Genomic DNA, 14,084 nt, shown 5'->3' on the forward strand with positions numbered 1-14,084 from the left:
CTTCCTGCATACTATCTTTTTCTTCCTCCTCTTCTTACTCTCCCACCTACCCTCCTCCTCCTCAACCACAGCCGACCGCATCCTCGCCCATGTCTTCTCCACCATCTCCCGCATCCCCATCGTCTCCCACAAGTACGATAATGTTCGCCTCCTCACTGATCGCCTCCTCAACGACAACATTCGCCTCGACACCGCCACCAGCCTCAATGAGCTAATCGAGGTGGTCAGGCCGCAATAAATTGGTTTGCAGTAGCAGTCACCCCGATGGCGAAGGAGGGGGATGTAGTGGGTGGGTTGGTGGAGAAGTTGGCGACGGAAGTGCTATGGCTGGGATAGAAAATGGCAGTGCAGGGCGGTGCCGGATGCGATGGCCCGATGAGGGGCGACGGCGGAACTCGGCCGCCTTGCCCTCTATGTCGAGCCCCACTTCAGGTGGCTCTCACTTGTAATAATGGAGGTAGCCACAGGGGGTGTGAGGTGTAAGTTCATCGGGGGGTCAGGAGGCAGTGCGGGAGGGAGGGAGGAGGCACAGACGGTCGGGGGGTGGTGCCAAAGGTGCAACAGGCAGGGTGCCATGGGGGGTAGGGTGTGCGGAGGGGTGTGGCGTGTGGGGGAAGGAGAGGAAAGGAGAAAAAAATAAATAATAATAATAATAATAATAATAATAATAATAATAATAATAATAAGTATTAAAAATAATAAATTTTTTCAAATTTTTTTATAATAATAATAATAATAGCCACCAAATCTTCTATTTTGATAATAAATAATGGAGGCTGCGGAGGGCACGAGGTGCGGGTTCGTCGAGGGGCCAAGGGATGGTGAAGGGGGTGGTGTAGATAACCGAAGAGCCAAGGGCGGTGCCGGAGATGTGACTGTCGGGGGTCGGGGGTGGACGGTCAGGGGTTGGGGGGTTGTTGCATGCATGGGAAGGAGGAGGATGGAAAAAAATAAAAATAAAAATATAATATAATATAATATAATATATATAATATAATATATATTATAATATATAATATATTTTTATTCTTTTATTCTAAAAAATTAAAAATTTTGTGCATAAGGTATGATTTTTAATAAATTTGATTTAAAAATATTTTAAAAAATTGATATTATATTATCAGTGATCTGATTGTCATACCAAATATGTCAATCAAGATTCTCAGTAATTTTACTGCAATATTACATAATAATCAACATTACTGGTGATCTATCCAGATTACAGTTAATCCAGATTATCACTGCCTGGCAATGCACCAAATACAACTTTAAGTTTTAAGTAAAAAATCTTTTTCGCTTGAATTTTAAATAAAAGCAGCTCTCCAAATAGAATAAAATAATCTAATTACCCTTATAGTTATAAAACAATACTATACTATTATAAAGTAATACTATACTATTATAAAATAATACTGTACTGTAATAAAAATAATACTATAGTATTATAAAATAATACTATATTATTATAAAGTTATACTATACTATTACGAAGCAATATTTCATCGTTGTAAAGTAATAATATAAAAAAAAATACTACACTATGATAATATAATACTATCTTATTATAAAGGAATACTATACTAATATAATACCATAAAGCAACACTATATTATTACAAAAAAATACTACACTAATATAATGTAATATTACCTTATTATAAAGAAATACTACATTAATATAATACAATAAAGCAATACTGCATTATTATAAAGGAATACTATACTAATATAATGTAATATTGTCTTATTGTAAAGAAATACTGCACTATGATAATGTAATCTGTAATATTTTAAAAGGTATAAGGGTATAACAGTATAAGGATGATTTCAGTCAAAATGGATAATTGCTTTTAACTTGTGTTTGGAATGGATAGATACTTTTATATAAAACTTATTTGAGGAACTGCTTTTAAGTTGAAAATAGAGCTGGAGATTTATCTCTAGTTTTCTAAAGAAAATTTATATAAGTGAATAATATATAAATACTAGAATAACTCAAATTTTATATTTTATTTTTATTTTCTACAAAAATTTATGTTAATTAAATTATTTTTGTATAAATAAATAATATTTGAATATCAAAAATAACTGGAAATGCTAGAAAAAGGATTTGAATATTTGATCTTGAAGTTAAAATATAAAATATTAGAGGGGATGAAAAGTATGAGATGGGAAAAAGCATGATGGAGAAACACGGATGACCAGAAGGATGCCATGAATGGAACATCAGAAGAGTTTGTATATATGGTAGTATAGGTAGACTTATCAATGGATAAATATAACGTTTGTAAAATTAGTTAAAAGCAAGGCTATATTGGCATTATTGTCATTTTCTAAAAAAAATAATCTATTTTATTCTAAATTCTGACAACAAAAGCTTATTTGGTAGTCAATATACTCTTTTATTTTTTACAACAAAAAATAAAAAAAATATTTTGTAAGTCAAAACTGGGAAATCCATTTTTAATGCTTTCCCATGGTAAATGCTAGACATGTAGCTGCCAACGTTTATCTAATAGAGGATACATGAGATACATTATGAATTGCAATACTGAGGAGTGAGAGGAGATCCAGATGAGATAGCAGAGACGGAGGCATAGGCGGAAGGAGGCAAGTGATTGGAGGACGAGGTGAATATAGGTCAATGATGCTTCTAACCTGCAATTATTTTACTAATGTTCCAAATATTATGGAAGCTAAATTAAAAACATGGAAGCATGATGTGATTGAAAGGATGGAGATGAGCCAACTTCTCTTGATCAAGAGCTGTAAATTGAAACAAAAAGGAGAACATAAGCGAACTTGAATTGATTTCTTGATCTATAATTTGTATGATGAAGCTGCTACCCTCACCATGTTACTCATGTTTTTAGTAGTATTATTAGTATCAAAGAGTAATCTTGCATAATATGGTTGAGAAATTTGTGGCTCCTACTTCTTGCTCTGCAACCAAGGTCACTACTTCATCGCCACCTCCCAAGCTCGCAACTAGTAAGTCTTCTCTCTTCTCTCCCTCATTCTCTTTTTTGTCTCCCCTTCTTGTTTGACCATAGGGAGGATGGCATATGGTCATTCTAATTTCACATCCAAGACCCTAACTAGCCTCTTTTTCCACCTTGATGGCCGATGGCTATGCTGCGAGTAGTGGCCAAAACCTCAACCACCGGCAATCTTTCTCTCACTCTTTTGATGTTCCCCAAAGATGGTTAAGCCATCCTCCCTCCAGCCAACCTTTCACACTTTCATTCCTTCCATTCCCTTTCTCTCTCCTTTCCCCTATCTCTTTCTCTCTCTCATGCTCATCGAGCATCTGTGAAACTGAAAGTGGATCCCCTAAACTGCAGCTGTACGATAGAGATCATGAATAAGAAATCCCAATGACCTTAGATGAGGGAATTGTCGGCAATCGAGAGGTTAGATTTGGGCTTAAGATGTGTACTTAGGTTTTGGTCACCGATTGGTAAATCAGGAGTGACAATTCCTGATCTAGAAGAATTTTTGTTCAAAGACCTCTAGATGGGCCTATAGACTTAGAAATATTCAAGATTTTAAAATAATATTTGTATTTATTTTAGAAGAAAATATAATTATAATATGTTCTATCTAGATCTATCAAAATATTTTATGTTGTATTTAGATCATGCATGGGGCTGAAACTGAGTTGGGCTGGGCCATACCTTTACTCAGGCTTAGCTCGAAGTATTTTATGGGCTTCATACTAGGCTTAGGCGTGATTTTTTTTTTTTTGAAAAATCTAGACTTGAGTCCAAACTAAACTCGGTTGGACCAAATCAAATTACCCATTGGGCCAAAACCTAGGCTGGCCTGCATGCACAATTACAAGCTTATATACTATGTTGGAAATCTGAAAAAAGTAATGAAAAAGAATCAATAGGTCACAACATCTGATTTACAATCTTTAAAGTTTTTCACCAAAAACAAAATGATCAGAGTCTCATTAAGTGTTAAATTTGACTTAGAGACTAAGTGCTCAAGCTCGGGCCTAAATTTGGGCCTAGGCTCAAACCGTGCTCGGAACGGACAAATGTTATACCCAACGTAGCCCGCACCCACCCAATCCCCACCAAAAAGGCGTTATATTTTAGTCCAAACCTTACCTGGTGTTCTTTGGGCCTGGCTCATAGTTTGGCCTGAAATCAGCCCCACCCAAGCCCATTTCCAGCTCTAATCATGCATAACTTGTATGGTTGAAGAGATTTTTGGCATTTTGCGAATAAGTTATCTCTACCTCTAGTGTTTTTATCATATATGTGATTTGATGTATAATTTTATGTCACTTAATTGTTATTTACATTATTCGAAACTAAATTATGGATATTATTTAGGCATATGTTTATGTTTAAATTAAATATCATGCATTCTCTATATAAAAATAAATTTTAAAATATTAGTTTAAGCATGACACGTTGTACTTTAGTATGAACTGAATTTTATTATATCAATAAATATGTTTATTTAATCAATTATGATATTACTTTTTAATCTAACTATGATTGGATCCAGTTTCTTTTCAGACCTCCAGTAAAGTGGTTATTGGTGCATGCCTATTGATTTAAAGTAGTGTTATAGCTAGAACTTAGTTTTTGGGCCATATTAATAGGGTAATCATTGACACATGATGCTGAAAGCATATTTTTCATATGATTTTAGAGCTAATTTTCTTCCAGATCTCTAACGGGTGCCACTGAGTCGATGCATGATATATATGAGGATTTATAAGGGTAAATATTTATTTTCATATCACTTATGTACTAGATAAATCTTAAGCACTTATATAGAGCCAATGAATCCAAATATCTTTTGATTAGTCATTTTAGTTAAGATTTTGAGATATGATGAATGATATTAGAATGAACCTAGCTTATAGCTATGTAGACCATGAGATACTGCAACCCAACTCATTTGCGATTCAATTTATGGTACTTGCTATTGGATTTGAATGTATTGGGATTTTTAGCCCGTCGAGAATGCTAGAGCTTAATTAATAGAAAAAGCACATAAGGATCGGACATATGTTTAGTCGTACATTGATTGTGTACTAGATTGATCTTGAATACTTATATATATGATCAAGAAAGTCTTATAATACCTTCTAGCTAAGCCATGATTGAGGCCCTGGATGGTGAATCCTCAATTGAAATAAATACATGGAGATGGAAACATGAATATATGTATTTCACCATCAAGCTTCAAATTCTTTAAGAGAGAAAGACACACACACACACCTTGCACGCACACGCACACCTTGCACTGATAGACTAATAGAGACGTGACTATATAAAATTCATCATAAGTCTACATGCTTTGTAAAATTACAAGTGAACAAAAAAATTTGATGAATAGAATTTTCTTATTAACCTGCACTTGCAGTAAAAACTGACACAAAAAAAAAAACATCACAACTCTGCCTTACTTGAGACACATATTAAACTACTTCCTCCTAAATAGATGCAAACACAAGCACACACGCTTGACATATTGACATAGATTTCTAATATTACTTAACAATATCATTCATGCTAATCCTAATCTTAGAAAAAATAGAAAACAAATTAATAGAAAATCTTGACTTTGACTTGGTAAATTTTGACCAGCTATGTTTGATAGGAATTTCTTGAACTTCTTCCCTGATATTACTTTCATAAGAATGCCTATAGGTTGTACAACAGCACTGCAATATTACAGTTCAATTTCTCCCTCGGCAACAAGTTCTCTAATAAAATGATGGTGGATCTCAATGTGCTTGGATCTGCCTTGGTGGACTGGATTCTTGGACAAGGCTATTGTTGATTTGTTGTCACAAAATAACACTGTTTCATCTTGCAGCTACTTTAGATCTCTCAAAATCCTTCTCAGACATACCCCTTGACATGCTGCAGTTGTTGCAGCAATATACTCTGTCTTTATGCTTAACAATGTTGTACTTTGTTATTTTTTTTAAATCTATGAGATAGCTCTAGAGCCAAGATAAAAAATATAACTTATGGTGCTTTTTCTATCATCTACACAACTAGCCCAATCTGAAGGATATTGCACATCTAGGGACATGCATGCAGAAATCAGAGCATGCAGATTTTTAACTTTTGAAAATCATAAATACAGCAGAATAAAAATCTAATCTAGATTAAACACTTTTAATTTATCTAACATGCATGAAGTAGATCTAATCTACATATAACAGGATTGATCACATGCTTTTAAGATACTGAAAATAAAATCAGATTTAAATAAACTGAAGATCGGATCTTCATACCTTTGTGCAGATTGATGATCTCCGCTGCTGTTGATCGTGGTAATCTGATGAGATTCCTGTAGAACCGCATATGTGTAGGGCTGTTCATAATTTGATTTTAGATCGAAAATCGGCCCTAATCGAAACAAATAATTGAACCAAAATCGAATCGAATATAGTTCGGTTCGATTTTCGATTTTCATTTTCAAGAATTTTGATTTTCAGTTTGGTTTGGTTAAAAATTAAAAACTCTGAAAATCGAACCGAAAATCGAAGTCATTATTTAAATTTATATTGTTTACTATGTTGAGAACTTGTTGGTTACATAGATAGATGATTGGATATTTAGATTTAGTCTATTATTATAATTTGCTATAATACTTAATTGCTTGTTTGTATTAAAGATGATGTGATTTTTGATATGTTATATTTTATTTATTATCGATTTATTATTTATCAATTATCAATGTATTATAGGACTGTCAAAATGAGCTTGGCCCACAGGGTCGGCCCGGCCCAATCCTGTAAATAGGATGGGCTGGGTTGCCATATGAGTAGCCCAAATAACAACCGGACCTGTTTGGCCCATCCCACATCAACCCAAGGGCTAATATGGGTTGGGCTGGGCTAGCCCAAGTGGGCCATGAAAATTAAAAAAAAAATCTTAAAAAAAAACTCTATTAATATTAGTATTAGGTTTTATTCCAATTCTAAATTTTTAATCTATCTGGATTCTGGGACTGGGAGGTTGGGACCTAAGGATTTTAATTCGACTCCGACTGCTGCCCACATTGTCGGCCGCCGCCGCCACCCCGCTGCCCCCACATCGCCAGTCGCCGCCGCTGCCACCCCATTGTCCCCACATCATCATAGGACGATCGCCGCCTCCTCATCAGCAGGACGATCGCCTCCGTCGAGCAGCAAGACGTCGAGCAGTCGGTTTCTCTCCCTTAACCCTTTCGCCCCCTCCTCCTTCTCGTCGATGCCGCCGCCTCCGGCCTTCGAATCCGACCATGAAACCCCACATCGCCGGCCCCCTCCTTCCTTCTGCCGACGGACGTCCCTCCATCCAACCTCTGAATCCGGACGATCCCCCTCCTCCTTTCCATCGATCAACGTCCCTCCTCCTTTCCGACCGTCGTCGATTGATGGACGACCGTCGTCGATCGATGGACGATCGATGCTGTCGACCGGATGATTCTCCTCCTCCTCTGGGCTCCTCCTCTTTTTTGCCTATCGATGCCCCTCCTCCTTTCTGACCACCGACCGGACGATCCCCCTCCTCCTCCGAGCCCCTTCTCCTTTCCATCGATCGACACCCCTCCACCTTTGCGACCGCCGCTGACCGACCGATGCCACCGATCGAACGATTCCTCTCCTCCTTCTCCTCGATCTCTCTCCCTCTCGATAGTCGGGATGAATATTGAGATTCAAAGCCCATGGGCTGGCCCGGCCCGGCTCATGACCCTTAAAGGGTTGGGCTGGGCTAGCAATATTATGTCTCATTTTTTGGATGGGCCTAATCCGGCCCGGCCCATCAAATTTTAGGCCCTTGTGAGCTAGGCCGGGCCAGATCAGGTTGACCCATTTTGACAGTACTAATGTATCATTACTTATCAATTGTTGATTTTTAATGTAAGAAATTATCAATCAACAAATTCAACAGATCCTAAATTTAATTAAATATAATGTAACAAATTAATAATGAATTCACAATAATTATTTAAATATGTTGTATCAAAAATAGATAATTAAAAATAAAAAAAATTATAAAAAAAATTGAATAAACCAAATTGAACCAAAATTTTTGGTTTGGTTTTGGTTCGGTTCCTCTCTTATTTGGATTGATTTTTGATTTTCATTTTTCTATTATTCGATTTTCGGATCGGATTGATTTGGATCGGATTAAATCGATTAAAATCGAATGAATAGCCCTACATACGCATCCGACTCTATGGGTATCCACATGAAATCTTCGATCCGATCAGAGACCTACGTCTTCACCAAGGTGCTAGCTCCCTTACAGAAGACACCTCCTGATGGCTGATATAGATCTTCTCGATTATTTTCTCTGAGACCCTCTAGAGATGATGGAGAAGAGGAGGAGGAAGAGGAAAAAGAAGAAATAGAAGAACCCTTCTCGCTATATTTCTTCTCACAACCCATGCTACCTTAGAAAAACCCTAGGGATCTTAACATTCAAGAGGAGACACCTTTCCTCTATCTCACGCATAAGAACCCATGCTCCTCTTATTTTCTTTTTGATTTTTTCCATTAAAAATTAGAACCTCACGCCCATCCTCACGTAGAAAGGAATCTAATTTCTTTCTCACGGTGAAAATCCCATCTCAACGCACAAAAGGAAAGCCTTTTAGGGTTTGACATCCAAGATATTGGATGAGGTCAAACCTCATCTTGATAAGGAAGTTCAAATCAATTTTAAACTTACCTTATCATTATCTAAGGGAGGAAGAGATTGACGTGGATAGGGAGCACATGTGAAGGGTGTGGGACGTTAAAGATTTCACGCAAAAATAGAGATGGGCGACTTCTTTTGGCATGGAATATAAGTGCCCGGGTTGGCACTGGGGAGAAGTCCAATCCAGTTTGGACTCTTGGTTGATCTAATTTGGTCTCTATCCAAATTTAATTTAGTTAGACCCAAATAGATGAGTGAACCTAATCCAATTAGAAATTAATTAAATCCAAATTCTGATCAAATCAAAAATTAATCTCTCTTGCAATTAAGTTATCTCATAACTCAATTAGACTTGATCTCATCAAATCCAAATCAAATTGAATCAAATTCAATTTAATTAGACTTAATCTGAACCTCATTGCTTAATTAAATTGAGTCAATTAGCAATCGAATTACTAATTAATCCTCCTATAATTCATTAACTCTTAACGAATTATTTTATTGCAACTCTTACACTGGATCAATCATCAATCATATTGGTGATTAGACTCAATAGCGATTCATACTTGCTAATCAACCATCTGATTGGATAAATATCTCTTTTATGTGTGACCCCATAGGTTCTATTATGTTTGGTAGTGAGATATACTGTAATCTCCATCATAATATCATTGAAACTTCTTTCGTTGGATTGGAATGATTTTAATTCTACCCATCAAGGGTCATTGATCATCAAGATGACGTTCGATGAGTCTCACAATCTATCAGTAATATCTAGCAGTATGTAGTGGCAATCCAGCAAAATAAAATATTGAATCTCTAGGTACAGTTACTGTATAGTTCAGTTCTTCTATCATGAGTTCCGACAAGATGCATGTCAAGAAAGACTCGTTAAACTTGATCGTCTGTCATATGTCAGATTCAATCAACTTGAATCTATATGAAACTTTATAAAAACTTCTTTTGATCATTCATCTATCATTACCATAGATTTAAGGACTCAATCTCATGAATTGCATAGGACCTCTTCCTATCTATCAAGATCGACAGATCCCATCTTGTTGTGTATCCTATTCCTATAATGGATCTACTATAGCCAACATACCCCACAAGGTTCCGAATGTCTAGGTAACCAAGTATTAGTGTAGTCAAACTATAATAATCCCATTGTGAATAGTCAAGGCACCATAGGTCAAAGAACTAACTGCACCACTGTAATTTTGAGCAAGTCACTGACGAGTGGGTAGCCATCATAGTGGCTTCTTGTATTGATCACACTCAGTACCCTTGATCTTTATCAAGTACTTGCATTCTCGCTCTAGTGTCTCCACATTGTCGGCTCGAGACTCATCTACCCATAAAGAAAAATGATCCCTGCATCGATCTATCCGAATCAGTCATCATCTCCGTGACGATCATCGATCGAGAGCATTTAGGAATTTAACCACTGATGATATGTACCTCAAATTTTCAACTCTTGAGAATACGTGTCATCATCCATTAATTTATCAGACGATTCATATACACAATTCAAACATAATATGAATGAATAATAATCTAAATTTTACTTATTTTAAAATTTAATTACAAAATTTTGCCTCTAGAATGTGTACATATGTCAGTTAGTTTGATTTCTAGGGCATACATATCTCACACAATCACTATCAGTAAAACCAACAGGCTCATTTGAGTTTTCCTTCAAATACCTGATTTCACAATCTATTGTGCCCTTTATATATCTTAAAATCCTTTTCGCAGCTCCCAAATGATGTTTACTTGGACAATGTATAAACATGAAAATAAGATTAATAGCAAACATAATATTTGATCTGGTATGAGATAAATATAAGAGTCCTCCCATAATACTTCTGAACTATTGCTTATCAATTTTTTCTATACCATCATTTAAGAAGAACTTCTCATTTGTGTTTAAAGGTGTTTTGGCTAGCTTACAATTCAACATTTTAAACATCTTTAAAAGATCAGTTGCATATTTCCTTTGAGATATAAAAATATCATTAGAATTCTACACAACTTCAACTCCTAAGAAATAATGTAGCAAATCGAGATCAGTCATTTCAAAAGTTTACATCATAGACTCCTTAAAAACTCTCATCATCTACAGGGAACTTCTGGTATGTATAATGTCATCAACATACACACACACACAACCAAAAATTCACCCTTATGACTTTTAACATACAAAGTGGGTTCACTGGCACTCTTATGAAAATTATGGCACCAATAAATTGAATCAATCTTACTGTACCAGGCTGTTGGTGCCTGCTTAAGGCCATAGAGAGCTTTTTGTAGTTTGTAAATATTATGTCCTATCCCTCTTACTTTAAAACTTTGGGGCTGCTTCATGTAGACATCTTCAGCAAGCTCACTATTAAGGAATGTTGATTTTATATCTAATTAATAAACTGGCTAATCATAATATCTAGAACAGTCTAACTGTGTCAAACCTTACAATAGGGGTAAATATTTCTGAGAAATCAATATTTGAAATTTGAGCATAACTTTTGATTACAACTCGAGCCTTGCACTTATGCAGAGTTTCACCTGGATTGAATTTAGACTTGAAAATCCATCTGAGGCCAATTCTTTTCAACTGGTACATCAACCAAAGGACAGGTCTGATTCCTTTCAATGGCTGCAAATTTTTCTTTTATTGCTTCATGCCACTCCTTGTTTTCCGCTACATCTTCAAAATAAGTAAGTTCAGCTACAAAACAAATATCTTCACATGCAGCATAGATGTCAGCAAGGCTTCTCTCCTTTTATATTGGCTTTATGAGCTCATTAGTTTTATCTTCTTCTATAGGTACAAGCCTTATATCAGAACTAACCCAATTCCATGCTTCATTTTCATGAAATACAACATCATAGCTAACAATAAGTTTCCTTGACATAGGATTATAAAGCTTGTATCCTTTTGTTTCAGTAGAATAGCCCACAAAAACATATTTTGTACTCTTGTCTTCAAGCTTCTTTCTTGTTTCCGATGATACAAATGCATATGCCACACACTCAAAAATCTTCAGGTGATGATATTAGGTTTTCTTCCTATCCATGCTTCATATATCTTTCCTTTGACTGTTTTTGTAGGTGAGCGATTGAGTAAATAAACAGTAATAGCCACTACTTCTACCCAGAACTCATTTAGAAGACTCTTCTCTTTCATCATACTTCTTGTTGCCTCCATTATACTTCTATTTTTGAGCTCAGCTGTACCATTTTACTAAGGAATAAAGCTTGCTATCAACCACCTTTGGATATCACACTCATTGTAAACTAAGTGAATTTTGATGATGTAAATTCTCCACCTCGATCAATCCTCAAGGTGATGAAAGAACAGCCACTCTCCCTCTCCATTGCGGCTTTAAAGTACTTAAAGTGCTAAAAAATTGCTGACTTTTTCTTCAAAAAATAATTAAACCCTAGTCATTATAGTAAAATCATCAACAAAAATTAGAAGATACTTTCATTCAGTGAAGGTGTCTGCATCGGTCCACAAATATCAGCATATACCAATATCAAGGAATTCGTTGCTCTCCAAGCCTCACCAACAACAAACTTTTTCCTCTGATGTTTACCTAACACACATGCTTCACATGGCTTTTGATTACCATCAACCATAGATATACCAGAAACCATGTTCAGCTTCTATGACACCTACAAACCTCCAAAGTTTAAGTGTCCATATCTCTTATGCTAGGGAATGGAATCATCACTGGATACATTAAAGGCATTAGTAGTAACTTGTGAAAAAATCAGTGGGAACATCTTGTGATCAGACATTTTGCTAGAATAAACCAAGTTCACACTTCTCTTATTATAAATCATACAATCTTTATTATCAAAACATTGCATAATAACCCTTCTTCATTAATTGGCCCAAACTTAAAAGATTGTGCTAACCCAGGAATATACATAACATCATGAATGAATCTTTTTCCAGATTTTGTCATAACAGCAATAATATCAAGTCCACATATCTAAACCTGATTGTTATCTCCCATCCGGACTTGAGGCTTTACAAACTCATCAATCTTCACAAAGAAATTTTTGTCCCCTATCATTAGATGTGTCAACTTGTACTGCCAGACAAGTGAGAAATAAATTATCAGTGGATTCCTCCCTGTCTTCATGAAAGTTGGCCTACTCCTTGTCTTTTTTATGACAGCACTTCTCAATGTGGCCATACTTTTTATAGTAATGGTATTGTGGAGCACTTTTACCGGAACTTGACTTGTTCTTGTACCAGTAATTTTTTTCTTTATGATTTATTCTTTTGCAATATGAATAAGGAGGAAAGTTAGCAGATATACCTCCAATTGTGTTCTGCTGCTGGCCATTAAACCTTCCTTTTCCTTGAGATGAATTACCACATCCTCTTCCACGGCCACCTTTCTCAGATTTATTTGAGTTTTTCTTGAAATCAATCTTGGATTGAAACGCATGCTGCAGAGAGACTTCCGCTGACCTGTTGATGCATTGCTCATGTGATTGAAATGATCTCATCAGCTCATGAAGAGAGCAATCTGATAAGTTCTTTGATTCTACTATGGCTACAGCTACATGATCAAACTAAGGGGAAGACTTCTTAAAACTTTCTCTACCACCTACAAAATCCTCTCTCAAGGTTCTAATAAGATTCACAACAGAAGAGACTTCGGCGAAGAACTCTTGAATTAAAAGTTTGTTGGCTTCATTATTAGGTTCTCAAATTCTCTTCGAAGGGTCTGCAACTTGATAGTAACAACCTTATTCGAACCTTGGTACTCTTCTTGAAGCATGCAAATCCCATGCTTCTTTTGATGTGGAGGCTGCCATGACCCATGGAAACATGGTCTCATCCAAAGCTTGCCGAATGAAAAATAAAGCTTTGGCATCCTCCTTCTGCTTCTCCTTTTAGTTCATTATGTTGAGCTGTAGTTTGTCTTGCAATTTGCTCTATATTTGTATGATCAAAACCATTCTCCACCAAGTCCAATTAAATCATAGGACATAAATAGGGTCTTTATCTTAACATGCCAGAATTGATAATTGAGTTCAGAGAAAACAATGATATCTTAAGAGGAACTTATCACCGCATTGTTATTGGCCATGATCTTCAATCATACATAATTGCGAAGAGAAGCTTTTTCTTATTGTTTGGATAACCAGCTAGCTGACCAACCTGGCTTTGATGCTAAAATATAAAATTACAAGTGAACGAGAAATTTTGAAGAACAGAATTTTCTTATTAATCTGTACTTATAGTAAAACTTGGTAAAAAAAAAAAAACATCGTGACTCTGCATAAATAGCAATTATTTATGACACACGTTAAACTACTTCTTCCTAAATAGATGCAAACACAATCATACACTTTTGACACGTTGATATAGGTTCTTAATATTACTCAA

The sequence above is a fragment of the Elaeis guineensis genome, chromosome 13 (assembly GCF_000442705.2).
Source record: "Elaeis guineensis isolate ETL-2024a chromosome 13, EG11, whole genome shotgun sequence".
In the NCBI taxonomy this organism is placed as follows: Eukaryota; Viridiplantae; Streptophyta; class Magnoliopsida; order Arecales; family Arecaceae; genus Elaeis; species Elaeis guineensis.